Source organism: Lissotriton vulgaris, chromosome 6, assembly GCF_964263255.1.
Source record: "Lissotriton vulgaris chromosome 6, aLisVul1.2, whole genome shotgun sequence".
Taxonomy (NCBI): domain Eukaryota; kingdom Metazoa; phylum Chordata; class Amphibia; order Caudata; family Salamandridae; genus Lissotriton; species Lissotriton vulgaris.
In genome coordinates, this window is record NC_141694.1 from 1,024,632,103 (window position 1) to 1,024,659,706 (window position 27,604).

A 27,604-nucleotide genomic window follows, 5' to 3' on the forward strand; every position below is an offset into this window, starting at 1 on the left:
TATTCTAAATGGTGGCAATTCACAACGGGCTATAAACGCGGGACTTAAATAAAGGTATACAATATATTTATATCATAGATAAGGTCACTTACTTAAAAAACACGAGGTGTATTAATGCTAATTGATGTTCTCAATCTGGATTATCTGTACAATGAGTTTCTTTTCTTTGGTTATGTGACGAAGATATTCTAAACCATAAAAGACAATACATAAGCATTTCATAAACATTGATTGTTATTTTAGTCTAGTCTATGATTTCTACACAGCCCATATTTAGTGCAAGGACCAAACTAGTGTTTTACCTATTTTAATTAAGGTTTGCAGATAGATATTCCATAGTCACTGATGTAGTTTGTTGGTCTTGATTGTTGATTTTGAATTTCTATATTTCCTAGAAAAAATTATGAGTTCTTTTAGTTTATTGGATCTTTTCTGTTTTTGATGTTTTATTTTAACTAAACAGTTAGTGAAGATACATTAGTAGTTTTTGAAAACATTTTCATTTTCAAGGATGAAGGTACCTTAATTAAGGAGTAGGATTTCAGTTAGACCCGCCTGCCGGAGTTAAAATTAATGGCCACGATAATGAATATTTTTGTGGATCCAAAAAGGTATAGTCCTCCTGATGTGGGGATAACAAATGGCGAGATTGCCTAAAGAATGGATGGAAAGAATTCTGGCATCAATTTTTGGAGAACAGTCAAAGCATAGCGACTTCATTAGACTTACTCTCTCATGGAGAAGAAGGACTGATAGTTACCTTTTTACTTGTGCTCAAGGAGCGGTGGGTTTCAAATTGGTTTAAAATAACTCCCTGTCTGTAAGATAAACAAAAATACAGGGGGGGAGAGAATTCTGTTACCCACTGTTTCCTTTGGAGATTACGAGTTAACTAAGAAAGTGATCAGAGTAAAAATGCCGCATTGGGGATTTCGCAAACACTTACCCAATAGATATCAACAGGGCTCAAAGATTCCGGCGGCGGGACACGGGGGTTCTATGCTCCTTCCACGAAAGACGGCATTTTAAAGTGCTTTTACTCGCTGTATATATACCCTACTTGATTCGATAATTGAGTGCACCTGACCTGGTGTGAACATGAAAGAAGGACCAAAAATTAAGAAGAAGTAAAAAGAGGACCAGATTCTCTAGAGAAAGAATCTACAATGGCTCCCACGTGAAATGTCGCTGGATAGACATAGGTGATGGTGTGTAGCACATAGATTAACTAACTTAACCGAATGGAAAACAAATGGGGAGTGGAGCTATATTTTAACTAGGGACTAGAGTCAGATTTAGCTAATGTCAAATCCAAGCAAGAGAATTCTAAATATATAGCGCTTCAAGATTAGGTGCACAAAGGTGACTCATTATGAATTTGATGCTGGTTTCTAAAATATTTTTAGAGTGAAAAAGATTTTTATAGGAAAGTTATTTTTCCGGAAATTCGTAAAAACTATAATTCCATTAAACAAAATTATGCGTGTGAATTTAACGAGGCTCCATACCATTTGTTATTTTAGCAAAGTCGAGCATTGATGGTTCCTAGATCTAATGTTGCTTAATTAAACCTGTACGACGGATAGAAGTACAAGGGACGACTCACCTAATCAGGAGCTTAAACATTAAATAGAGAAGGAGAGAGGGAAACTACATCTTGGGAGAGCACTGAGATTGACTTTTCTTATTGCTGAATGCCTATTACTAGGTAATTTAAGATTAATCAGAAAGAGTGAAAAAGCGATTTTTACTGAGGTAGAGAGAGTCAAAGGATGCTCTAGCAAATAGCGTGCTCCCATGGCAATTCGCTATTCATTCCTTCTCGAAAGGTGTTGAAGACAAATATCCAGAACACCTCTCTCTTTTTTCTGATGGCACAACCCCCATTGGAGTCTGCAGTATGAATTTTTTCTAGGACTCTCCATTTAAGGTCTTCTGCTTGATGTCCCTTTTCTAGGAAATGCTTCACCATTGGGGCAGCGAGTTTATGAGTTCTTATCGCTGAACGATGTTCATTTAACCGTGTCTGTATAGCACGGGATGTTTCTCCTATATACCCGAGGAGACATGGGCACTGTATAAAGTAGATCAGATTTGAGGATTTACAGTTCCACATTTCCTTTGCCACTGTTGTGTGGCCATGGGGACCTTTGTCTCGATATCGGTCCTCGTATGCGTTCAAGACATGGTAACACAGTTGTACAGTAAAGTGTCGTCTGTGACTCCCTGTATACGAGTTAAACACATCCGTGATGTATTCTTCATCTTCCCTCCTTTCTACCAGTGTCCTTGCTATCTTATCAACCCCTTCTCGCTCATCTTTGCTTAGTCTGCTTGTTCTTGCAGAACCAGCCCTTCGGGCCTCGGGGTCGCGTTACGTTGTCGTTTGCGTAGTATCTAATGCAAGGGGTCCGGCCGGCACAGAGGCCATGGGGGCCGAAGCTGTGGCGCTACTCTCGCTTGTACCTGGGGGTGGTGGGTTGGGAAGGGGCATATGGAGGGGGCATGTAGATGATCGGAGGACCTAGCAGCAGATCATCGTTGGCTCGTTGTTTCGAGGGTAATTCAGGGTAGAGCGTGGAGGATGTTCTAACCGGACACTGGCTTGACGTTTCTATTTCTAGTTTCAGTTTGGCTTCCTCTCTTTCTTTTATCTCTTCTTCTAGTTTCTGAGCCGCTAGGTGGGCTGCTTTCCGCAGCTCCTTTCCCAACCTACTCTCAGTTCTCTTTTTACGTTGTTCAGTTTCTTTGCGCCACATGCCGAAACTATCAAGCATAGTGGGCGTCGTCTTGTTTTTACCAAGGGCTGTTTCTAGTGCGTTTATTTTATCATCATCGAAGGATCCTATCAGTGGCCACTGACTTTCTCGATCCTTTTTCGTATATTTATGCCACAGCTTGCTATAGGCTATAGCGATCAATCCATGCTTCATGAACATGTCCTTATTAGGGGTGCCCTCCAGTGGAGCCGGATGGTTCATCTCTAATAAGCGGTCCGGGCTAAACAGGCTACTAACCAGTGGGGAGAAGACAGGCATGACGGATCGCAATGGGGATAATAGTCAGCACTACCTATCTTATCACTGCGTGCAAAGACTAGACAGAATATTTCTATTCTACGTTGTTTGCAGGCAGTGAATACCTCATGAATCAATATCGGGCATTAAAATGGTCAATAAAATGGTCAATAAAATGGTCAATGGGGAGAATAAGTAGGCCCACAAAGGTCTGCGTTACCTACCCTTTCACTATCTGCAAAGAGGGAACCTATTATTTCCTGTTTGCAGACAGAGAATCTCCAGAAAACAATCTGTAACAGTTAATCAATGGGGAGGGGCAATTGATCAGTGGGGGAGAAAGATAGGCACGACGGGTGCGTTACCTATCCTTCACTGTTTGCAAAGGGAGAGCCGGTTGTTTCTCCGTTTGCCGACAGCGAAACTCCAAATAAATTAACAAAGAGTAATACTAGTATTTTTTTACAATCAATCAAACAATTTCTTAATTTGTCGTGTCTACACGACCTTACCCGGACCGCATGGACAGTTTCTTGTCTTCCGAATCCAGCGCCCGATCGTCCTCTTTTCTTCGTAATCCTCGCGGCACTCCTGATGGTTCCCAGTCAGGACCGTAGATCACTCGAGAGAGGTCTGTTCGGAACCAGTGAAGTTCGGATGATCGGCTGTCAGACGAGGGTCTATCGGACAGGGTACCTTCCGATCGTTGCAGTCGTTCACTCTGTCGTCAGGACCTCTCCCACTGGATCCACGAGTCGCTGATGGGCCCCACGCTTGGGACGCCAATTGTAAAAGGGTGGCTAGACAACCAGTGACCAAAGACCCTTTTGTGTTGCCCGGCGGTGTCGCCTCTATTACCCACAGAATATTAATCAATGAAGAAGCAGGCGCTGGAGACTGAAAGGCAGGAAACAAGGGTTTATTCTCTCCGGAGGAGAACACATCAATTCGGACAGCAAGTATCGTCACGAGGTGCTCTAACCGCATCTCTGAGGCCTGGCCTCTTATACTCAGGTTTAATGCTTTATTACATGAAACACATATTTGTCAATACTTTGATGTACGGAAAAGCATCCTAGGAATCCCCGCTTCAAGCCCGTTCCCACACGTTTACAGTTGAAATCCCCACCCCGGTCACAACAGGTGATGATTATCGCGCAGCTGGACATTCCGCCGATTCACGGAATGTGTGGAGTTGATCGGATCTCATGGGGAGAAGGGTGTTCGATCGACTCGAGGGTCCTTTGATAGGGGGAAGCTTCCTACTGTACGGGGGTGTGATAAACAGTATCCGCAGGGCCAGGTGGCGGCCTGGGAACGAGGGAGACAAACGGGCACACAGGAAAAAGGGGGTTTGTATCAAAGGACTTGGGACCATGAAAGGGATGAAGGGAGGTGTCGCGCTGGGAACAGGATGGGATTCCGAGGTAGAGCTGCGCTGAAGAGGGGTTTATGACCCAAAGCATGTGAGAGCGGGAGGGGGTTGTCAGTGTGCGGGGGATGCCTGCGAGGTTAAGAGAGAGAGAGACGCGCTGGCTATCAGCGAGGGCAGGGAGGCCATGGTGCTTAAAATGGCTGCCGCTTACGCGCACGAATGGGCTCGAAAGAGAGCAAGATGGCGCCGATAATGTTGACGTTTGCAGCCTAACTTTTAACAGGACGGAGCCTACACTACAGTCGGAACTGCGCTGCTGACTGCTGCTATGAGGCCGGGCTGGTGAGTGACTGCACATGAGAGTTTGCTAGGCACAGCACTTGGATCTAAAGCCCGGTGTAGGCACTTGATGCATGCTGCCTGCAGGGGGCTTCTGTGTGCCTCTGGCCCGGGTGGCGGTAGTCAGTGCGCTGTGCGCGGGTGGGAAGGGGTCGTCCCATGCCACTCACTTGACTGCTGTTTCTATTGTGCACTGCCAGGATAGCGGACTAACTGTGCTGCTTATCGCGTTGCCAGAGGTAAAGGATTGCCAAGCTCTCCGTGTTCCGTTTGGTTGCCTCCCCGGGGACTCGCTGGTGTGAGCGAGAGCTGCTGTCTGCTGCTCTGACCGTCGCTCCCAGCTTGAGTCTCCAGGGTTGAGGCAAGGGCGTAATCAAGAACTACATCTAGCCCGGGGGACTGCGAGGACCAGCAACCCCTGCCTGGAGCAGCTGCTGCCTCTTCCCCCAGGCGACACGCCCACGGACACGCCCACCGGCGAAATCAGTATTTTAATTCGTGACACCCGCTTCGCGGGCGCCACTCACTTGACTGCTGTTTCTATTGAGCACTGCCAGGATAGCGGACTAACTGTGCTGCTTATCGCGTTGCCAGAGGTAAAGGATTGCCAAGCTCTCCGTGTTCCGTTTGGTTGCCTCCCCGGGGACTCGCTGGTGTGAGCGAGAGCTGCTGTCTGCTGCTCTGACCGTCGCTCCCAGCTTGAGTCTCCAGGGTTGAGGCAAGGGCGTAATCAAGAACTACATCTAGCCCGGGGGACTGCGAGGACCAGCAACCCCTGCCTGGAGCAGCTGCTGCCTCTTCCCCCAGGCGACACGCCCACGGACACGCCCACCGGCGAAATCAGTATTTTAATTCGTGACACCCGCTTCGCGGGCGCCACTCACTTGACTGCTGTTTCTATTGTGCACTGCCAGGATAGCGGACTAACTGTGCTGCTTATCGCGTTGCCAGAGGTAAAGGATTGCCAAGCTCTCCGTGTTCCGTTTGGTTGCCTCCCCGGGGACTCGCTGGTGTGAGCGAGAGCTGCTGTCTGCTGCTCTGACCGTCGCTCCCAGCTTGAGTCTCCAGGGTTGAGGCAAGGGCGTAATCAAGAACTACATCTAGCCCGGGGGACTGCGAGGACCAGCAACCCCTGCCTGGAGCAGCTGCTGCCTCTTCCCCCAGGCGACACGCCCACGGACACGCCCACCGGCTACGCGCATAAAGCAATTTGTAGACTCACGCGACGCGGGACGCGCGTGGGACCAAGCGCGGGACTAAGCCCGGACAAAGGGCGGGCCGTCTGTGGCCGTCCGGGGACGACCAAGGACGGGACGGGTCACCCCTCTTACATCGACTTCAGGAGATCGAGCCCACCTGTTTACTTGACCACAATACTCCTCAATGATGGCTTTGCGCTCAAGAACAATTTACATGAAACGCATGGGTACCGATGCAGCCATTAGAAAATCTGTCGATAAATCTATGAAACCTGGCCAAATTTCTAACACACCTGCAATAACCAAATACTTTTCTACTCTTTCCGAGAAAAACCACTCATCTCCTCGAACATCGGTAGAAGAAAATAAACATATTTCTATTACTATTGATAGTGAACGCCAGTCAGAATTATTTGCTGCACTAAGCAATCATAATCAAGAATTATCTAATCCAGAGATAAATCAGCCAAATAATCCGCCCTCGGAAGAGTATTCTCAACTGATTCTAGAGATGTCGCAAATAACACCAATTAGACAACAGGAGAATAAATCAGCTAATGAGGTCTCCGTGAATATCATTACGAAGACCGAAGAACAGAAATTAACGTCTCCATTAAGAAAAAAACAACCATTCACTAGTTCCCCAGATAAATCACCTAAACTGTTCTCTAATCAATCCAATCTTACAAATCTTTATTTTCCTAACACAACCCTTCCAGCTGCCTTTCCACCCCTGTCCAAAGTACTCTTCTCCCTTCAAGACATTCTGGAATCAGTTCTCACACATCTCGGCCAAATCTTAGCCAACTCAGACGACACACTGGACGTCCAAATAGGCATTCTTAAACATCTGGTGGAAGAAAAAAAGAAAAAAGAGTCACCCAAAGCCTCATCCGAAGAATTAGAAACGGTCAACCAGGTACCATCTGAAGCTGGTTGTAAAAAAAGTTCAAGATCTCAAAAAATGCAAAGTGTAAGTACGCAAACATCAGATGCGAAAATAAAGGAGAGTGAATTTAAGAATTTGCAATCTAAGGAAAACCCACCCATAATCTTCTCTCTGAAAAAGCTTTTCAGTGAAGAAAAGGAATACACTACTGAAAATAGTCTCAAAAATTATCCCATTTTTTCCAACAAAGAAACTGAGATTGGTTATGGTATGATATCCACCGAAAATAACATACATTTGTCGAAGGATAGCAAAGAAAATGAAACCAAACAGACAGGAAAAATTGAAAAAATCACTGAAGTGAAAGAAAATATGGGCAAGAAAAAGCGAGGACGTCCCCTGAGAAGAATCCATAAGAAAAAAGGGAACAAACTCAAATTTCAAAAACATACTTATGCTAATTTGGAGATCACTCCACCGACTAAAATAACTACGCCGGCGAAGCCTTTGAACCCTAATGCAGATGAATATTGCCAGTCAATAGTAAGAAAACCATTAGAGCAAAATATCGTCAATCCAAAAAATCTACAAGACCATATAACTAGGCAGTGGGACAAAACACTATCAAAACACTTAACTATCGAGGAACTCTTTCCAACTGATAATATCCCGCTCAATCGAGGAAGAATAGTCCAGCTATTGCAAGAAATTCCTTCCTTGAGCTCTCTGACAAGTAGAGAAATAGACATTGTACGCTTTCCAAAAATAGAAAATACTCAATTCGCACAAGTGTCATTCTTCTCTCCAGTTCTCCCAGGTCTAATCATGAGAGAAAAAGAAATTCTACAAAAACATGGATATGATGTAATCTCAATTTCAGACATCAAAACCAACTTGCAAAATTCCGTAGTAACTAAACAACATCTTACTGATAAAATACCTAACATAGAAAGGGATGAACGTACATCAAACAACATGAGGAAAGACAAATTAAAAATACAAGTAAGGCTAGGCGAAAGGTCGGTGTGGTCAAGGAACATTAATCCAATAGAAGATGAAGATTACCAACAATCTTGGACGTGGTTACCAGAAGTATTAAACGGCAACAAAATGGACAATGTACATCAACGTCAGGTTTAACAAAGGTCTGAAAATATCGCTATGGAATATGGCCGGGAAAACTCACAATAAAATGAAAGGTGTAACAAAAGATAATCCAGACATTCTAGCGTTGCAGGAAACTTGGTCAACCACCTCCTTTACGCAAAAAGGGTATTACGTCTACGAAAACCCAGCAAAAAAATCTAAAAGGGGTCACGCGAAAGGAGGTATGGCAATCCTACTGAAAGAAGACTATTGCTGGTCACAAGAAAGTATTGATACATATTCGCACAACCTACAATGTATCAAAATTCAACTCAGATTACAGCCTACAGGCACTTATAAGAAAATATTACTTTTCAACATTTATGCTCCACCAAGTCAAAAACATGACTCTTTATTCGATCATCTATTAGAAACCATATCCAACATCCTCGAAGATCAACATCATCTACCATATATTTTGATGGGTGACCTAAACGCCAAAATATCAAATAGCGAGATAAAGAAATGGTCAACGTTATTTAAGGAGGAATCACTGGAAATAGCACTCCCGCAACTTCCTAAAGGAGCGAAGTCGGATAAAAGAGGAAGCCTGTTATTATCGTTCCTCCCAACTATAAATGGGATAATTCTAAATGGAAATATTAATGGAGACAAGCCAGCTTCATTCACAAGACAAGGAAATGGAGTCTCCTCCATCTTAGACTACTTTATATGTGGGAATGAGCTAAGAGAACAAATTTCTGACTTGTCTGTCAAATTTAATGATGAAAGTGATCATGCCATTCTCTGCTTAACAACACTCTGGATGCCACCAATCACTTACCAGACCGACCCAATATTCAGTAATCCCATAATAGAAGTAAATCCAGTCCAGCGTCGGATTTATTGGGAGGCGGAAAACTTGGACTATTTGAAAGTATTAATCACACAATCCCAATTGTTAACCAATATTTACTCTGACGATCCTATCAAAAACTATGAAATTGTACTAAATGAACTCAAAAATGCAATACAAAGCAAATTAAAACAGGACAGACCTGCACAAAGAAAGTGCGTCAGCAAGCACAAAAACTGCAATCAGCCAACGGTAAAAATGCTAAACAGGATGATTCGGGCTCAGTACTTGTGTAAAACACCATTATATAAAGCTGAAATAAACAAACTAAAGAACCAAATCCGTAGGCAACGTGCTAGACAGGAAAGGTTGATACAGGACCGTAACTGGATGGACATTCAAATTGCAGCAAGGCAATGCAACCAACGAAAATATTGGTCCTTGATAGCTAAGATGACGGGAACTAAAAAGAAGCTCGAAGCAATCCCCGTCTCAGAAGAAGACTGGGACATATTTTTAAATGATCTGTATAAATCCAACATGAAGGGTACGGCGAGAAAGGCATTTGAACAGAAAAAGGAAAACAATGATATAAAACTCTCCAGGGCCTCGGCAGAGTCAATAGCCTTGAATATCAAAAAGGCACGAAGTACGGGTGCATCCGGTCCTGACCAGATCCCGATAAAGGTTTATCAAGCTGACCATAAAGCTTGGGGTCTGATGTTAGCGCCACTATTTAATTACATATTCGACTCTGGGAACATTCCAAACTCGTGGAAAGGTAGCACAATAATTCCTATTTATAAAAAAGGAAAAAGGACTATTGCTGGCAATTATAGACAAATTGCCTTAATGGATTCTGGCGGAAAGATCTTTGCGGCTGAAATTCTTGACCGGTTAAAGCTTTGGACTTTTTCAACTGGACTAATTCCCATGTTTCAAGCCGGGTTCCGATCGAACCACTCGGTTACGGATAATATAGCTATCTTTCAATTTCTACTAGATAAATACGTAACCGGGAAATCGCAAACAATATATGCTGCCTTCATCGACTACTCAACAGCGTTCGACAGGGTCGATAGGCCGACATTATGGTCGAAACTGAGAAAAATGGGTATCTCAGAGCCTTTATTGCAACTAATCGTGAACCTACATAGCAATACCTGGTGCCGTGTCCAAATGGGGGGCGAGAGGGGCATGTCAAAAATAATACATACATCTAATGGCCTAAAGCAAGGGTGTCTGTTGGCCCCGATTTTATTCTCTCTTTACCTGAGCGACCTGCCGTCGCACTTACAACAAGGGCAAAGCACCCCACCGAAAATGGCATCTCATCCGATACATTGTTTACTTTATGAGGACGATATTGTCTTGTTTGATCTGACACCCTTTGGTCTCCAAAATCTCTTGGACACTTTATACAATTACTCGAAAGATCATTTTCTAACTCCAAATATAAATAAAACTAAAGTAGTTGCATTTACAAAAAAGAATAAAGAAGTGAGGTTCCAATGGAAACTGGGAAGCGAGATCTTGGAACAGACAAAGGAATATACTTATCTTGGAAGAATCTTTTCGCATAACTTGAGTAACAAGAAGCAAATCACCCATCTAAAAAGGAAATGTGACCTACACGCAGGTGCAATATCATGCCTGTATAGGAAGACTGGAAGTAGGCATTTCTCAGCACTGATAAAAATTTATAGAGCCAAAATATCTCCGGTTCTATCTTACGCCTCAGAACATATTCCCCTAAAACAATGGAGTTATATGGATACAAATGAAGGGAAAACACTAAAAAAGCTATTGAAAGTTTCTAACTCAACACCTGTACAGGCTCTAAGGCTTGAATGTACGATCACCAGCGCATTTGCAATATCAATAGCAAGCCTCATTAGGTGGGCCTATAACCTTCTGCATTCTAATGCGGGTACCCTACGACATCTGCTAAGAATTGAGATCTTTAGAGAGGATGCCATCAACTCTACTTTTGTGAAAAACTTGGGAGAGGCGTTCTGTTTAGCAAAAATTAGTGCAGAAATGTTATCCTCTTGGACACCCGCACAACTCAAACTATTTTTAAAAACATTTTCCCCAAAATTAAGTTATGAGTTAGATCATTTACATTGTACTAAACTATCTTTGTACAAACCTTATGCTGACTCCCAAGAATATAAGTTAAAATTGCCATATCTGGAATACACTCTTACCCACGGCGTAAGGCGTACGATCATGATGCTACGTCTGGGTATTCTCCCTTTGTTATCTTTCACCTCCACCTGGAAACCAAACAGTTCCTCTCAATGTAACCTATGTTCGGGGGGTAAACAGAACTTAGAACACATGCTCTTTGTATGTCCAAATAAAGTTGTTGTTACTGCTAGGGTAACATGCCTAGAACCAATATATCGGTCCTGCAGGATCACGAAAGCAAGGGATTTCATCTCTATGTGTGCTAATCCACCTAACGAATATGTTTGTAATAAGATTTATAAATTTTTTAAAATAACACTGAAAATGTATTAAATTGTATGTTAATGTAATATGTATTTTCCTTTCCAATGATTTTGTGGTCCTCGAAAGAGTACCGAAACAAAATAAAAAACTTTGACTTTGACTTTGGGTCGTCCCATGTATGTTTAGGTTCCACTGATAGTAACAACCTGAAGCTAGGTTGGCGGTGAGAGTTCCTATAAACATCTGGCAGGGGCCTACAGTACAACAGGCTGGTCTTGGGGCAGTACAATCCTCACCACCTCCCAGTAAAGACGGCCATCTTTGTGCACCAGTGCCCCCAGTACAGCTAGCAAGAAGGCCAGGGGCCCTAGTGCAAGCAAGGAAAATGGCCCTTTTACTGCTTTTGGGGGTAGTAAAATATAGCAATGATCAGAGTCCAATGGGCTCATTGGGGCTCTGGGCCCTGGTGTACTGTCCCAATGGTAGCGACGTCCCTCAGTACCCCTGCGATGTGGCCTGCAAGCTACCGCCTTCTGCACAGGTGAGGAGTGCACGTCCTGCAGCACCACGGTTAGTACTTTCACCTAAAAACGGCTGCTGCAGTCCCAGGAAATGCCACTGGGATGGGCTCAGCCGTGCAAGCAGGGCACACGTCCTAAACAAGCATTGGCATAGCCAATAGGTCTCACCTTTGGGACCTTATAACTGTTTAGCCATGCAACAGTTGATGTTGTTGCACCAAGGATATTGTGCTAGATAACTAAACACATAAGATTACAAAGGCGAGACCTATTGGCTATGCCAATGCTTGTTCCTTAGGCTAATGCAGACAACACACATGGTGTGTAATGTGGCTTACAAGATGCTTGTGTAGCGTGTGATGGAGCGATTTAATTACATGCCGCAGAGCTCCTGGTAGCTCTCTTATTATTGTAGCCTGCAACATGGTTAACGTTTATTATGACACTGTTTGACCTCCTTTCTTTCTCTCTCTATCCGTACTGTAATGGCTACGATAAAAGTTCTTGTATGATAAAATGTGCCCCTTTAGAGACCTATTGTAGCTGAGAGGCATCAGTGATGTTCTGGTGGGTGACTGCCTGATATCTATTTCTTGTATGTTGAAAATAATAAAAAGAATGAGTAAAAAAACTAAAAGAAAACATTAAACACAGTGGGCCTGGATTTAGATCTTGGCGGACAGGCTACTCCATCAAAACGGTGACGAAAATCCTGTCCGCCGAAATATAAATCCTATAGGATATAATGGGAGTTATTTTTCAGTGACAGGTTATCAGTCATCGTTGTGACGGAGTAACCAGTCCGCCAAGATCTAAATCCGGCCCAGTAGCTTGAGTGAGCAGTAGTTCACAGTTTGCACCATAGTAACAATATTAAGATAATATATATGTGACTATCTCGAAAAGAAATTGTGCAAATTATTAAAAAGAAGAAAGAAAACTGAACAATGCTCTGGACTACAAGCTGCATGAATATACCAAGTAGTGGAGCACTTGAAATGACCAAAAGGGTACAGAGCATTTGCTTACAGACTGATCAATCATATGGGTCACATAGCAATTCTCAAACTTGCACGTTCCTGGGGGATCGTCCACCAACCACATTCAGGACCAAGCAAAGCAACAGTTGGGGTGGCAATTATACAGGAAATACAGAGATGCAACATTAGTAACTGGCATGCAGAATCACACGTATGTTGCAATATAAACCCGCAGCCAACACAAGTCCCATAATGAGTATATTAATTGCATAAACGGGTCGGGGTGGGGTGCGGGGGGCGATTGTTGCCTTGTGGGATCTTGGACAGGAATAATCTTGTATGCATTGCTCAAGATGGGTCTGACAGCGTGAACTAAGAAAATAAGCATTTGCAATGCAATAGGTCCCGCATTAGGAAAGTTTGAGCTATTGACCTTTTAAATTACAATTTTTTTATTTATGTGTGGATATGAAAATAGCTAAATTAATAGCTTTGTCATTTACAATGCCAATAGTTATAACTTTCGCAAATGTGACACCTATAGCATTTGTAATGCAACATGTTTTGTATTTACGTGACTTAGATGTATTGATATTACAAATAACAATAGCTTTTAATTTTTTTAAATAATTAAAATTGATTGTAATTTATAATGGCAATAGCTTAACCTTTTGTAAATAACTTTTGTGAAGATTATGTTCAGTGTATTTTATTGTGACGAAAATCCAAGAACAGAAGTGAAATATAAACATCTTTTAATTACATTTGTAATAAAGCTTGAAACATTGAGAGAACATATTTGAACCAGTTGTTGTTGAATGGTTGCACAGATTAAAGCTGTGATGGCGCAGAGGGATGTTGTGGTGGTGACGAGTGATGCTGTGGTGGCGCCGAGTGATGCTGTGGTGGCGCCGAGTGATGCTGTGGTGGTGCCGAGTGATGCTGTGGTGGTGCCGAGTGATGCTGTGGTGGTGCCGAGTGATGCTGTGGTGGTGCCGAGTGATGCTGTGGTGGTGCCGAGTGATGCTGTGGTGGTGTTGAGGGATGCTGTGGTGGTGCTGAGTGATGCTGTGGTGGTGCTGAGTGGTGATGTGGTGGTGCTGAGTGATAATGTGGTGGTGCTGAGTGATAATGTGGTGGTGCTGAGTGATAATGTGGTGGTGCTGAGTGATGCTGGGGTAGCGCTGAGTGATGATGTGGTGATGCTGAGTGGTGCTGTGGTGATGCCGAGTGATGGTGGGGTGGCGCCGAGTGATGCTGTGGTGGTGCTGAGTGGAGCTGTGATGGTGCTGAGTGGTGCTGTGGTGGTGCTGAGTAGTGCTGTGGTGGTGCTGAGTGGTGCTGTCGTGGTGCTGAGTGGTGCTGTGGTGGTGCTGAGTGGTGCTGTGGTGGTGCTGAGTGATGCTGTGGTGGTGCTTAGTGGTGCTGCTGAGTGATAATGTGGTGGTGCTGAGTGATAATGTGGTGGTGCTGAGTGATAATGTGGTGGTGCTGAGTGGTGCTGTTGTGGTGCTGAGTGGTGCTGTGGTGGTGCTGAGTGGTGCAGTGGTGGTGCTGAGTGGTGCTGTGGTGGTGCTGAGTGGTGCTGAGTGATGCTGGGGTGGTGCTGTGGTGATGCTGAGTGATAATGTGGTGGTGCTGAGTGATGCTGGGGTAGCGCTGAGTGATGATGTGGTGATGCTGAGTGGTGCTGTGGTGGTGCTGAGATGCTGTGGTGGCGCTGAGTGATGCTGTGGTGGTGCTGAGTGGTGTTGTGGTTGTGCTGAGTGATGCTGGGGTGGCGCTGAGTGATGCTGTGGTGGTGCTGAGTGCTGTTGTGGTGGTGCTGAGTGATGCTGTGGTGGTGCTGAGTGATGCTGAGTTATAATGTGGTGGTGCTGAGTGGTGCTGTGGTGGTGCTAAGTGATGCTGTGGTGGTGCTGAGTGGTGCTGTGGTGGTGCTGAGTGATAATGTGGTGGTGCTGACGTCTAGTGGTGTGTGCCTGGTGGAAGCATGCACTGACGGCTGGTGGTGTGTATGCCCAGTGAAAGCGTGCACTGACGACTGATGGTGTCAGTGCTTGGTGGAAGTGTGCACTGAAGGCCTGTGGTGTGTATGCCTGGTGAAAGCGTGCACTGATGGCTGGTGGTGTGTGTGTGCCTGTTGAAAGCGTGCACTGACGGCTGGTGGTGTGTGTGTCGGGAAGCGTGCACTGAAGGCTGGTGGTGTGTGTGCCTGGTAGAAGCGTACACTGATGGCTGGTGTGTGTGTGTGCCTGTTGAAAGCGTGCACTGACGGCTGGTGGTGTATGTGCCTGGTGGCAAAGCGTGCACTGACGGCAGGTGGTGTGTGTGTCTGGAAACGTGCACCGACGTCTGGTGGTGTGTGTGTGGTGAAAGCGTGCACTGATGGCTGGTGGTGTGTGTGCCTGGTGGAAGTGTGCACTGCCAGCTGGTGGTGTGTGTGCCTGGTGGAAGCGTGCACTGACGGCTGGTGGTAAAAAATGTACCTGTGGGTTTATTGTTATGTGTTGTAATGTTATATTTGGCTGCCTATTTTGGTAAAACACAACAGGCACCAAAGTAAGTGTGCATGTTTATCAGTTAAATGCCGAAATATAACATTTTACACCATCATTAATTCACAAAACACATACTAAATATGGATAAATACCAGTAAGATGGCCAGAAAATAAATATGGATAAATACATTGGGGAAATTATTTAAAAAAACGGGAGCCCTATTTATAGCATGCAAGAAAAAAAATGCAGCAGATGTGCAAGCGGTCAGGGTCACTTTGAGTCCCATGCAGGAATCAAAAGCACAAGTACCAAGGGCCTCGTTCTGGAATGTGAATATGGCTAATTACAGTGCGCTGCACCTCCAGTATTCAGACTTCCCAGAGGACAGGCACACGTGTCCTGATCTGCTGCCATGGAAACCAGTGCACTGTGTGGGTGCGCACGTGTCGGCTTCTTCTCCCTTCCTCGCTCCCATTACAAACTTGTGTCAAATGACAGTCAAACTCATTCAGTAAAAGGTGGAGGAGCGAGATGGAGCTCACTGGAGCGCCAGTTAGATAAACGGCGAAAGGGGGATAAAACAGAGGCGAGACATCGAACGAAAGGGGGGGGGGGTTAGAGAATGACAGGCAGACCTAGAGAGCCGAGAAGAGGCGGAAGCGAGAGGAAGGCAGGGGGGGGCAGAGAGTCAGCGAAAGAACAAGAGAAAGGTAGGAGGGCAGGAAGAGAGGAAATTAAGAGGCAAACGGAGAGCATGAGACAGAAGGCGAGAGAAAGGAGAAGAGGAAAGAGAAACATGTAGTGAAGTGAGAGTGACGAGGGAGAGGAGACAGAGTAAGAGATTGTCAGTGGAAGTGCGGGAAAGAAAAAATATAGAAAATTCGAGGTATTTCGATTTTCACAGCGCCCGAAAAGTAATTCTGTATACAGGCCTCACCAGTGAGTCCGGAGATTCTGCCAGCACCTTCTTAATAAGAAATGTATATGCCACCAATTAATGGTTATTATGTCAACACTATCAAATCCTCTTAATTAACTTACTGGTCTGCAGCTCTTGTTTCTGTGTGTTATCCATCTCTGTGAATATAGCATCTTCCGTCTGTGCAAGTGAAAAAGTTACAGCATAAGTGCAAGGAATGAGTGGGTGGCAGCTGCCCAGGACATTTTTTCTTAAAGAACATATCATTTCAGTGAAAACATTTTAGTAAATAAGTGTTTCCTTGAGAATGTTCAGTTTAGACATGCCGGTGCTATCAAGGCTCAATACTACTTCACTTTGCATTCTGATGAAGCTGCCAAGCGTGTATAATGTGAAATGGTCACTCAAGGACTACAGTGCGGAGCAACGTGAGGGAAACGTCTATGCTGATAAGGTTTACGTCATGTGGTAGTCACAGGCGAGTGGGCCCAGTTCACGGAACACAAAAGGGCCAACCCGACTTCAGTGCCACATGCATAACGTTAGCTGGGGCTCCATGTCAGGAAGGGTATAGTGCTCCAGTCCTAGTTTTTCATATAACATAGTGCGTTCTGGGAGTTGTATTCCAAATGTACTCAGTTGATCCAACTAACACACATGAAAATATTGGCGTGCATAAAAACTAATAATTGTGCTTGATGGAAAGGGGCGATCTGGTGACCTTGGACAACTAGCTATGAATGGAATGCAGAAGTGCAGAGTAAAATGTGGTGTGCTGTACTACGGTGAATTCTGGAAAGAAACTGCTGGGAAGCAAAGTGAAACAAGCGCAAAAGACACGCAGGATACTTAAAAGCGTCCGCAAAATGAAATGAAAAGCGTCCGCAAAATGAAATTAAAAGCGGCCGGGAAATGCTCTCTGCATTGCGGGGGCGGATTCCTTTGAAGTGTGAAGCAAGGGGCGGGTCTGATGCAATTATGCGAGGCAGGCGGTTGGGGAGCAAATGGCAAGCGCGTGCACAGGCACATGCACTCGGCACAATCCGCAATAGTTTCAGACCTTGGTTTGCCCTCTATATCTCTCGCCAGCAATGCGCAAGCGCATTGGCAGGCGAGACCTAAAAACAGGCGAAACCAATCTAAGAGGCAGTCTTCTGCTCCATGATCCAACATACCATGCAAATGCAGAGCCCCCCCAGTGCAATATCACGAGTACTGCCGGACTCTTACAGTGCACTGCTAAATCCATAAAATGGAAAGAGACCAGAGAGAACTTACATAAACAGATTAAACAACCATTCCGGACAGTACGCAAAACTACCAGTGCCCAAATAACTAAGAGGTGTAAATAGATGGCAACCATAGATTGCCTACAAGCGCTCAGTCATGGCATGAGGCGGAGGCAACCTTCCAGACTCATAACTTACCCAGCCCTCACATATTTTGTGTAACATAAAAACACATTATCGTGTCACAACCTGCTGCACTAGCAACTACGGATCTCATCAAATCAGGTCCCAACTCCAGCCCCAAGCCCACCGAAAGGGTGAACTTAAAGGAATTTTTCGACAAAGCTGCAAAATGCATGCAGTGGTTCGTTAAAGCAACTATCATGATTCCCCAAGACAAAATTCAAGCCTGTCTGTACCACCCAGTCAGAAGACCTGTCTGGACTGCTCTGTTGCTTGTCCCTCTATTGCGACAGCTCCAGTATGGCTCGAGTCTTTTCCACCATGGACTGGCTTTTGATCAGTGGCTTTTGATCCGTTTGCGAGGTAAACTCCATGCCTTTTTCTTTGCTCTCTTTCTCTTACCCTTTCATCCAGTGGCACTTTCTTTCCACTTGCCTTTTGCTCCACCCAGGAGATGGTCACCCCTGGGTTCAAAAAGATGTTCCTGCTTACCATTATGGAATTTAGGCTTGGCTGGGTAAAAAAGCATGTACTTCAGCACCAGAGTTCAAAGATGTTGCTTAACCACTGTGAAGCCATCTGCTGCTGTTGGACGTCCAAAGTGGGGTCCAAAGTGTAGTCTGGGAAGAGGGACACAGCATTTCCTTTAAAGATTTTAGGCCTATGTTGTCTTGCTAGCTGCAGTTCATTGTCCCAGTCCCTGTAGTTCAGTAAGCGCACCACAACCAGTGAGCGACGGTGATCCCCAGGCCTTAGAGGAGCTGCGGGCACTTTACGCATCCTTTTAATAGAGAAAAACTTTTATGTGCCCTTCGGTGCCACTACCTTTTGAAACCAGTCTTCTAGGTACAGTTCTGCATTTGGGCACTCAACCTCTTCTGGGAGACCCACAACCCGCACATTGTTGCGTTGGGAACGCCCTTACACTCTATGTTCCAGGAGGAGAACCTTAGATTGAAAGTACAGGTTGTTGTTACATCTCCAACACCATGCTAGCCAACACTGACTGCACCTCAGTCACCCTGCCAGCCATTTTATGTTGGTCAGCACGTAGCAGGCCTATGTCCACTGTAACCGTGTCTATTTTGGCCTCCAAACCCTCCCTGGAACCAGCTATGGCCTAAAGGATAGCATTAACCTACTGCATACCCAGCAGGGCAATCCGGTGGTCCCCATTGGCCCCTCCATCAGCAGACTCAGGCGGGCTGGGCTTCCAAAGCATTCCTGCAAGGGTCCTTTTGTCTTACTCCTTCCCATGGTGCCATGGTTGGTAGAGAGTGATAAAGACCAAGTGGGAGGCCCTCACAAATGGCTTTATTAATGTGCATGCATATGCTCCTTGCCCACAGTAGACAAACAAGTCTAGCAGCAGGCCAATCAAGGGGAGAGCTCATTCAGCACAGGTATGTTTCAACTTAGGCCCCTCTAGGAGCAACAGTGTTTGTGGGACACCAAGACAGAGAAAGTCACAAACTCCGCTAACCGCAGACACCCAAATCCTATGTCCAGTAACAGGGTAAGCAACTGGGGAGGGGTCAGTTGCAGCAGGTGGAGTGCCCTGGATACACCAACACAGCAATGCAGCGCGTCAGCAGCTGAGCCCCACCACTACAATCCCCAAATGTGAGGGTGATCAGTTAAAATGTCAATGTGCCCTTTACTCCAATAGCCAGCAAGCTCAGGGTTCACTCATGAGTCAGTCCCCAGCCATGACCACCAAACAGCTACAAGACTGTGTGATCCACCAGAGATGGTGTCAAGACAAACGTCCAATGCCTACCCCAGTCTCCTCAACAGTTACAACTGGGATGGCCTGGGGTAAGACCCCAGCCCCAAAACCAAAAGTCCACAGGGTCAGCCCAGGTTCCTCTCCTTGGGGGAAGGCCGCTTCCTGAACAGTCCTCAAATGGACGTTTGCGAAGGCACTGGGGCCCGATGGAGGCACAGCAGTCCAGCAGCTGGAATGGCCCCCTCTGAAACCTAGCAGTCCACTGCGCCTCCACTGCGAGGTCACATCCTCCAAGGCAGATCACAAAGATCAATATGAGGAGGTCCCATACACACCTCTGGTTCTAAACCCAGCCCCTCCCTCCAGCTGTCACTCAGGATAGGGAGAGCCTGAACGTCTCATTAGCGCCGCCGACCAAGTCACTCTGGACCACTCACCCAGAGAAGACTGCTCTGCACCACACAGGCCCCAACATGCACTCCTCGTGGATCCTCGTCGGGACCAGACAAGGACTCTCTGGGGGGAGGGGTCTCCCAGCTCGGGATACCACTGGATTCAGGTGGATGGAGGGAGCTCTGCTATGGGGCTTCTAGTAGGCCATGATGACTTGGACAGACCCCCAAGGCTATGCTACTTTTTGATAACGCTTGCCCCTTTTGTGGAAGTGAAAAACCAATCAGAAGTTAGTCAGATTGCCAGAAGGTTTCAGTCCTTTCAACAGGGAATTTAAGACACCTTTAACATCCAATGTATGAATGTTCTCTTTCCGCCTCACTGGGTGGATTCTGGAAGTAGATCTTTAAGGCGATAGGTTCATTAGGGTGAAAGTAAGATGGCACCTTGGGGATTCGTTTTTGACATAACTTTGTCTCTCTTAAATTCCAGGTATGGTTGTTGTATTGTAAATACCTGGATTACAATAAGCCTTTCAGCAGGAGTAGAGGCTAAACGGAGTGTCATCTTCCATGAGAGATACTTTAGGTTGATCTTATGTATAGGTAGAAAGGGCCCTCACTTTAATGAAGCCAGAACTGTGTTTAGATGCCAAGGAATCAGTGGTTTTCTAATACGAGGGTAAGCTCTTAAAAGCCCACCTAACAATTCTTCAATCTGTCAGACCATAAAGGTCTCCGATTCCAGGATATCCAGAACCTGGATATCGCTGCAAGGTGAACTTTGATTGAACTATGTGAAAGCTCTGAATGACCTAAGCTGACCAGATATGACAACACTTGCGCGGAGGTTGAAGAAAAGGATGGCAATTATTAGAACATCAATTTCTGAATTAAGACCATTTCACCTTGTACGATCTATTTTAGAGTCAAGCTCTCGCTTTGGGATATGCACTAAGTGGAACTATTTGTTTTCAAGAGCCAGGCAGCCTCATTAATTAAATCCGGTGTTAGATGAATCACTTGGCCATTGCTCATTTAAAGCATTTCTGGGACGGGTTTGAGTGGAATATTTTGTAGTTCTAACACAATGAGAAGTTCTTATTACCATAAATGTCGAGGCCACACTGGAGCTATTAGAATGATTCAACATGGAACCCTTTTCATCCTGCTGAGGAACCAGGGGCAGTGGAGGACACGCAAGGTGTTCCCCCAAGAACCTTTGTGGGGAAATCTGCTTGCATTGAATCAGCATTTTTGATTGAGGGTTGTAGTAAATAGGTCCAAAGTTGTTTTTTCCTGTGTCCGGAAAATCCTGGACAGACCTATTTGGGACAGCTCCCATTTGCAGCATTCCTCTGAGAATCTGCTTATTTATTTATTTTATTTTATTTTTTATTTTGAGAGTTTGATATAGCGCTGGCTAGACCCGGAGGTATTAGAGCGCTTTACATAAGGTTCCACAGAAATTACAACATTACACCAGTTACACATTACATCAGTTACTAGAAAAACATTTCAAGAGAATAGAAGACGAAATAAATGGAGCTTAGAAGGGTAAGGGGTGGGGTAAAGGGGTAGGAGGTAGATAGGTTGGAGAGACGAAGGAGAATCTGCCCAAAGGCCAGCTGGGTAGGTGACTGGCCAAGGGGGCCCATCTCCTCTTTAGCTATCGGGTAGCTCCACCGGGCATCAGCCAAACAGCTAGGTCTCAACGGGAAAAACAATTAAAGCGCAAAGAGGAGGGATAAATGGAGCGTAAAGGAGAAAGGGGTGGAGTAAAGGAGGTAGGAGGGAGACTACAATGGAGAGACAAAGTAAGTTCTGTCCAAAAACTGGCTGGGTAGGTGACGGCTGAAGTGGTAGTTACACAGACCATCTCCTCCTTATCTATCAAATAGCTCCACCGAGCATCGGTCAAAAAGCTAGGTCTCCACGGCCAGAGGTAGGTTCACAGATTCTGTATTCTGATGGGTAGGCCGGCAAGGGAGATGTGTTCGAGGACTGGTCGATGTCTGTTTTTTCTACGAGTAATAGCACGACGTGGTAGTGACCACTGTGGCTGGGCCCCTCTTATGTCTGGGATCCCCTCTTTGTGCTGCGGGGAAAGGACGCGTCCGTAGAGAGTTGTCCCTGATATGTGCCCAGGTCCTTCTAAGCCCCTGAAATGGTAGGTCTCCTCGAGATGATTCATAGCGGCCATCTTAGGGTCAGGCATGTGCTGGGTGTTTCCATGTCTCACTGTGCCGGGCCATCTCTTCCTCGTCTTAAGCCCTGTCAAGGTGCCTCAATTACTCTCTCCAGTCTCCCCCCCCCCCCCTGCTCTGGGGGTGCCACCTGCGTGATCTCTCGTTAGGGGGGTCCCCGTAGCATTTTTGAAGTCAGGCAGGCTGAAACACTGAGCTTTCCCCCCCCTCCCGTTGGTCGTTTTCCTTGCCTCCTTTAATTTGATAAAACTAATGAATCATAAGAAAATAAAAAGATACCTGGAGGGTATTCTGGAGCATATCCTGGAGCAAGCTCTCTGCCCTATCGCTGCTGCGCATTCGGTATCTGTCTCTGATGGGAGCAAGGGACAACACTATCGCCGGCCCCCACAGGGGTAGGAGGGGCAAAAACTGTGTGTTTTCGCGTTGAGGGGCGGAGTCGAGGGCACCCCTCCCACTCTCTTACTGCAAGTTAGCGGATGGGTTCCGATGAAGCTGAGCCGAGCGTGGTGGGCCCATCGATGGTTGTCCGGAACTCCACAGGTAGAGTCCGTGAACGTCCGCTCACTGGCCATCTGTGCAATGCACGTTCTACCTTTATGGAAATTTGGTTTTGCAAGAGACAATACCAAATTGTCAGGACTATACTAAACAAAAGACCTTTACTCTGCACTATAAGTTCTGAAAGACCTCCTTCAACTAAAAGTGAGAGAGGAGCCTTGACCTGGAGCATGGCCTGGAGAAATAAGAACTCTAAGATGCCAACGCCTGGGACGAGGTATCGTTCTAGTCTTTTATTTTAATCCTGCCTTAGAACTCTGGTGGGGCGCTCAACATAGAATTTTGGTGCACTTCACCTGAGTTCGACAAATGTATGGTAGCGTTTCCCCTAGCTGTCCAAGTTAGAGTGTCAGATAGGGTAATTCCTTTTTCCCCTTGAGGTTTTTCGGTAGGACTTACTTGAGTAGGAATTCGTCAGCTGAATTACTCATTTCTGTTCCGTTTTCAGAGAGTTTGGCAGCGTTTACCCTCTTCCTTGAAAACGTCTGAGTACGACATATGCGCAGTTTTCTCTCACTCTGTGAAAAGGCCGAGAGAGAGCTGCGCGACCGTCGGACCTGTTTCCTTAGCGCATAGCGGTTTGGATAGGCTCATGCGCACTCTCTCTCTCTCTAACGAAGCGGAAAAGGAGAGATTGTAGCGTAATTCTATTTCAGGACAGGAGGCTCCGATTATGCTTACACTCATTTCTTTACTGACATATAGCAGCCAATCACAGAACAGTAAAGAAAACCAAAAACTACGTTACCCATGAACCCAGGGTAACCATAGAGTACACCAATAGTATATAAACAGTCTCAGAGGTAACCACTTCCTCTTTCTTTGCTGCTCCGCAGCCAGTTAAGTGCATATTGTTTATTTCACTGTTATTTGACTTGCGTTTTGATGTAATTCATACCGCTTTGCATGCGCTGTGTGCTGCTTTCTTCAGCGCTTCTTTCGCTGTGTGCTGTTTTCTTCAGCGCTTCTCTCGCGCTCTTGCTGCCGTTTGTGGTCGTTCGAATACATCCTCGGCCGGCGCGCGGTGGGAGCGTGTGTCACCTCCCTTGGGTCGGGCACTTGCTGCCGTTTGTCCCGTTTCTTGTGGAGGGAGTTTGGGGCGGTCCTGCCTCGCGCGCGTTAAGCGCGAGCAGGTTCCTTGGCTGTCGGGCGAGCCGAGTGACTGCGCATGCGCGACCTTTGTCACGCAGGGCTTTCCTCGCGCTGCTGCGTTTATTGACATCGCAGCGCCGGCTCCTGACCTCGTCTTTAGACGATAACGCCCACTGCCTGTCAGCTGGCCCCATTTGACACCGGAGCTTGACAAAACAGTCCCGGTTGATTTATTGCATAGGCTTTGCCGAGAGTGGTTGTGTTTTTTGGTCAGCAAGCCTCCCTCCATGCTCCACCTATTGTTTACTACGCAGTTTTTTCTGCTTGTACTTGCTGGCTGTGAGGTTTTTCACTCCCTCGGACTGTGTCACTGACATACCCGATTCCTTGTCACCTGGTGGGCTATATACACACGCTTCCAGTGTATCATGAGTGGTTCCTATTATTATGAGGAGGAAGGTGACTATGAGGAGGAGGGGTCCGAATTTTTTGAGCAGGACCTTGTTGAGGCACTGGACAAAGGGGTTCAGCATTCTATGAACAAGGCGATGGCTCGCGCCATTACACCCCTGAAGCGCCATTTGACGCAATATGCGCAACAGCAAGGTTGGCTGCCTTCCAAGAAATCCTCATCCCCTGGTAATCCCCATTCTTCTGATTTTCGAAGGCTGGCTCGGTCATTGTCCTCCAAGTCAAAGACTGTCCCTGTCATTGTTGAGAGCGACGACCATGATGCTTCCTCCTCCTCCTCGGAGGTTTTGCCTCCTCCTCCCAAAAAACGTAAATGTAAAGAGCATTTTGTTGACACCTCCTCTCAGCCTCCTGTCTTAACTTTTGAGCCTGAGGATATTGTGCACCCTAATTCTTCTGCCTGGCTCCCCTCCCCAGCTGTGGCGGAATATGTTCAGCAGTATATCCGCCATCCTTTTGATAAGGACGTGCGTGCACGCCTTCGCTCGGAGTGTCCGCGGCCAGATTTAGCGGATAATCTGGCGGACACGCCTGAGGTCGACCCTACGATGCTGACATACATGAAGAAATTTTCTAAGGACCCCAAGAAGGGTCTCGACCGTTCCTGGCGGGCTTGCCAGGATAAGGTCTTGGACCTCCTAGGTCCTGTCACTAAAATCTTAGATCTGGGCTTCCGTGCCAAGGAAGCAAATTCCACGGTTGATCCTGACGAGCTCATTGAGTGGGCACAGCGGACCGTCTGCTTTTTAGGGAACGCCAACTGTGCCCTCTGAAGTGAACGTCGGTGTTCAATTCTGCTGAAACTGGACCCAAAATTGTCTGAACTTTCTTCTTCTGAGGCAGGGGCTGCTGCTCAGGGTCTTCTTTTCGGCCAGCCCTTCTTAAAGGAGCTCACACATTTTGTCAATACCTTTAGCAGTATTGACAAGGCACAGGCCACCTTGAAGCGGGCCATGCGTCCGGTTTTCAGCAAGGCCGGACGAAACAGGGGACGCTCGTCCTGCCGTGGTCAATACAAACCCAATCAACGTGGGTACCAGTCCCATAAGGGAGGCCAGCAGGATTCCGGTTATGCCCAGCGGTCTAACTTCTACCCTTCCAGGAAAGGACGGGGGCAGTACAGGAAAGGAGGTTCAGGCGGCAACTCCGGCGGATATCAGGATTCCGCCACTTCAGGTGAGACTTCTTCCTGCATGCAGTGTTGTTCTGGGGGCAGGATTCGCCATTTTCTAGCCAATTGGCGCGCAATCTCGAACGATGCTTGGGTGCTGGAAACGGTTCAGGGATTCAAAATCGAATTCTATCATCCCTTCCAACAGTCTCGTCCTCCCTTCCCTCTTCACTTCTCAAGGCAAAGTCAGGAGTTCATCACAGAGGAACTCAAGTCTCTGGTATTGAAGGGGGCCATTGTGCCGACAGTACGTCATCCTCAGGGGTTTGCCAGTTCGATCTTTCTGGTGGAGAAGAAGGGAGGGGGATCAAGGTTGGTCCTCAATCTGAAAGATTTCAATGCGGGGGTAGTTTACAGGCACTTCAAGATGGAGGGCATCCATCTGTTGCGAGATCTCTTGAGGGAGCGGGATTGGATGGTTCGTCTGGACCTCAAAGATGCTTATCTCTCGATCCCGGTCTTTCGTCCCCATCGCCGTCTTCTGCAGTTTCAGTGGCTGGGGACTTGGTATCAGTATCAGGTCCTGCCCTTCGGTCTTTCGTCAGCACCGTGGTGCTTCACGAAACTGTTACGTCCTGTAGTGGAATCTCTCCGCAGTCGCGGAGTTCGTTTGATCATTTATTTGGACGACATCCTCCTTCTGGCGGATTGTCCGGTCAAACTAATGGCTCATCTGGACTGGACCATAGACCTTCTTCAGTCACTCGGGTTTCTGGTGAATGTTCCCAAATCTGTACTTCATCCTTCACAAGTGATCGATTTCTTGGGGTTCAGAGTCAACTCCCTCACTTGTCAACTTCTGCTTCCCCAACAGAAGATTCGATATATCAAGAGGGAATTGAATTCCATTATCTCGAGTCCGACGGTGTCTTTGAGGTTGTTAGCACGAGTTGTCGGTCTCTTGGCGTCTTCCCTGCAAGCGATATTTCCAGCCCCGCTACATTATCGGGCCCTTCAACGTCTGAAGATTCAACATCTTCAGCGAGGCCTGCGGTATTCCGACTTGATTCCTCTCTCGGAGGAGGCCCGATTGGAGATGCAATGGTGGTTGGATCACATGGAGGCCTGGAACGGCAGGGCTCTTTTCGGCTCCTCTCCGGAGATTGTGATCGAATCGGATGCCAGTCGTTGGGGCTGGGGTGCTCGTTGTGGTCCAATCTCGACGGGGGGACGGTGGTCTCCGCAGGAACTTTCACTCCACATCAACTGTTTGGAGTTGCTGGCGGGGTCGTTTGCGATCAAGTGCCTGTCGCCTCTTCGGTCCCACTGCTGCATCCTTCTCCGGATGGACAATGTCTCCGCAGTGCGTTACATCAACAAGCTGGGGGGGACTCGATCGAGGTTGTTGGCAGAGATTGCCAAGGAATTCTGGCATTATTGCCTTCAGCACAAGATCACAATTATTGCAGAGTACCTTCCCGGGTCTCGCAATCTTGTGGCGGACTGGAACTCCAGATATCTGAAGGACTTCAGCGACTGGAGACTCCACCCTCTGGTGTTTCGCCAACTACTTCGCAATTGGGGTCCGTGTCTGATCGACCTCTTTGCGTCCCGTCTCAACACCCAACTTCCCCAGTTTTTCAGTTGGAGACCGGACCCAGAAGCTCTGGCCACCGATGCTTTCCTCCAGACGTGGCCGTCATCCCTCTGTTATGCGTTTCCCCCATTCATGATGCTCCCGAGAGTTCTGGCCTATGTGACGCGCTTTCAGGCGGAATTAATTCTGATTGCTCCTCTCTGGCGGGCTCAGCCGTGGTTCCCTGTTCTTCTGGAGATGGCGTGCGACCTGCCCTTTCTTCTTCCTCAGAAGGAGAATCTCCTTCTAGATCCACTGCAGAATCCGCATCCCCTGGTTCAGTCCGGATCCCTCCTTCTCCTGGCGTGGCAAATTTCGGGGAACGTTGGACGGTGCCAGGCCTTTCTGCGGACGCTACCAGATTCCTCAGCAACGCCTGGGCCCCGAACACTCACAAGCGTTACAGAAGCTCCTGGAAACGTTGGAGTGATTGGTGTGCTCAACGGCAAGTTGATCCCACATCGGCTGATATCTCTTTGATATGCAATTTTTTATCTTCTCTGTCCTCTTCTTCGGGTCTGGCTTACTGCACTGTCAACAATTTCCGTTCCGCCATTTCGGCTGGTCATCTTCCTGTGGATGGGAAACCTGTTGGTGAACATCCTCTTGTGGCCAAGATTCTAAAAGGGATTCGTATGGCTACTCCTCCTCGGCCTAAATATGTTTCCTTATGGGACGTTTCAGTGGTCTTACGTTTTCTGGAAGCTTGGCCGGTTAATTCCTTATTGACTCGTAAACAAATTTCGGCCAAGCTTACTATGTTATTGTGTTTGCTTTCCTGCAAACGAATCTCAGACGTCCGCGCTTTAGATCTCGCGGGTCGTAGCTTCACGCCTGAGGGTGTTTCCTTTCG

The 27,604-nt window shown here is 46.7% G+C and overlaps 1 protein-coding gene across 3 annotated transcripts in view; it reads right to left on the bottom strand.

Annotated features, from left to right (window-relative positions):
- Nucleotides 1–27,604, bottom strand: part of TSNAX (translin associated factor X) — a 937,068-nt gene that overhangs the window by 23,299 nt on the left and 886,165 nt on the right. The window contains exon 8 of one of the 3 annotated variants that reach the window (XR_015296640.1): nt 16,263–16,320. The exons of the other annotated variants lie outside the window; for them this stretch is intronic. The gene's annotated coding sequence lies outside the window, so the exon portion shown is untranslated. The remainder of the gene's footprint in view (nt 1–16,262; nt 16,321–27,604) is intronic. 3 annotated transcript variants of the gene reach the window in all.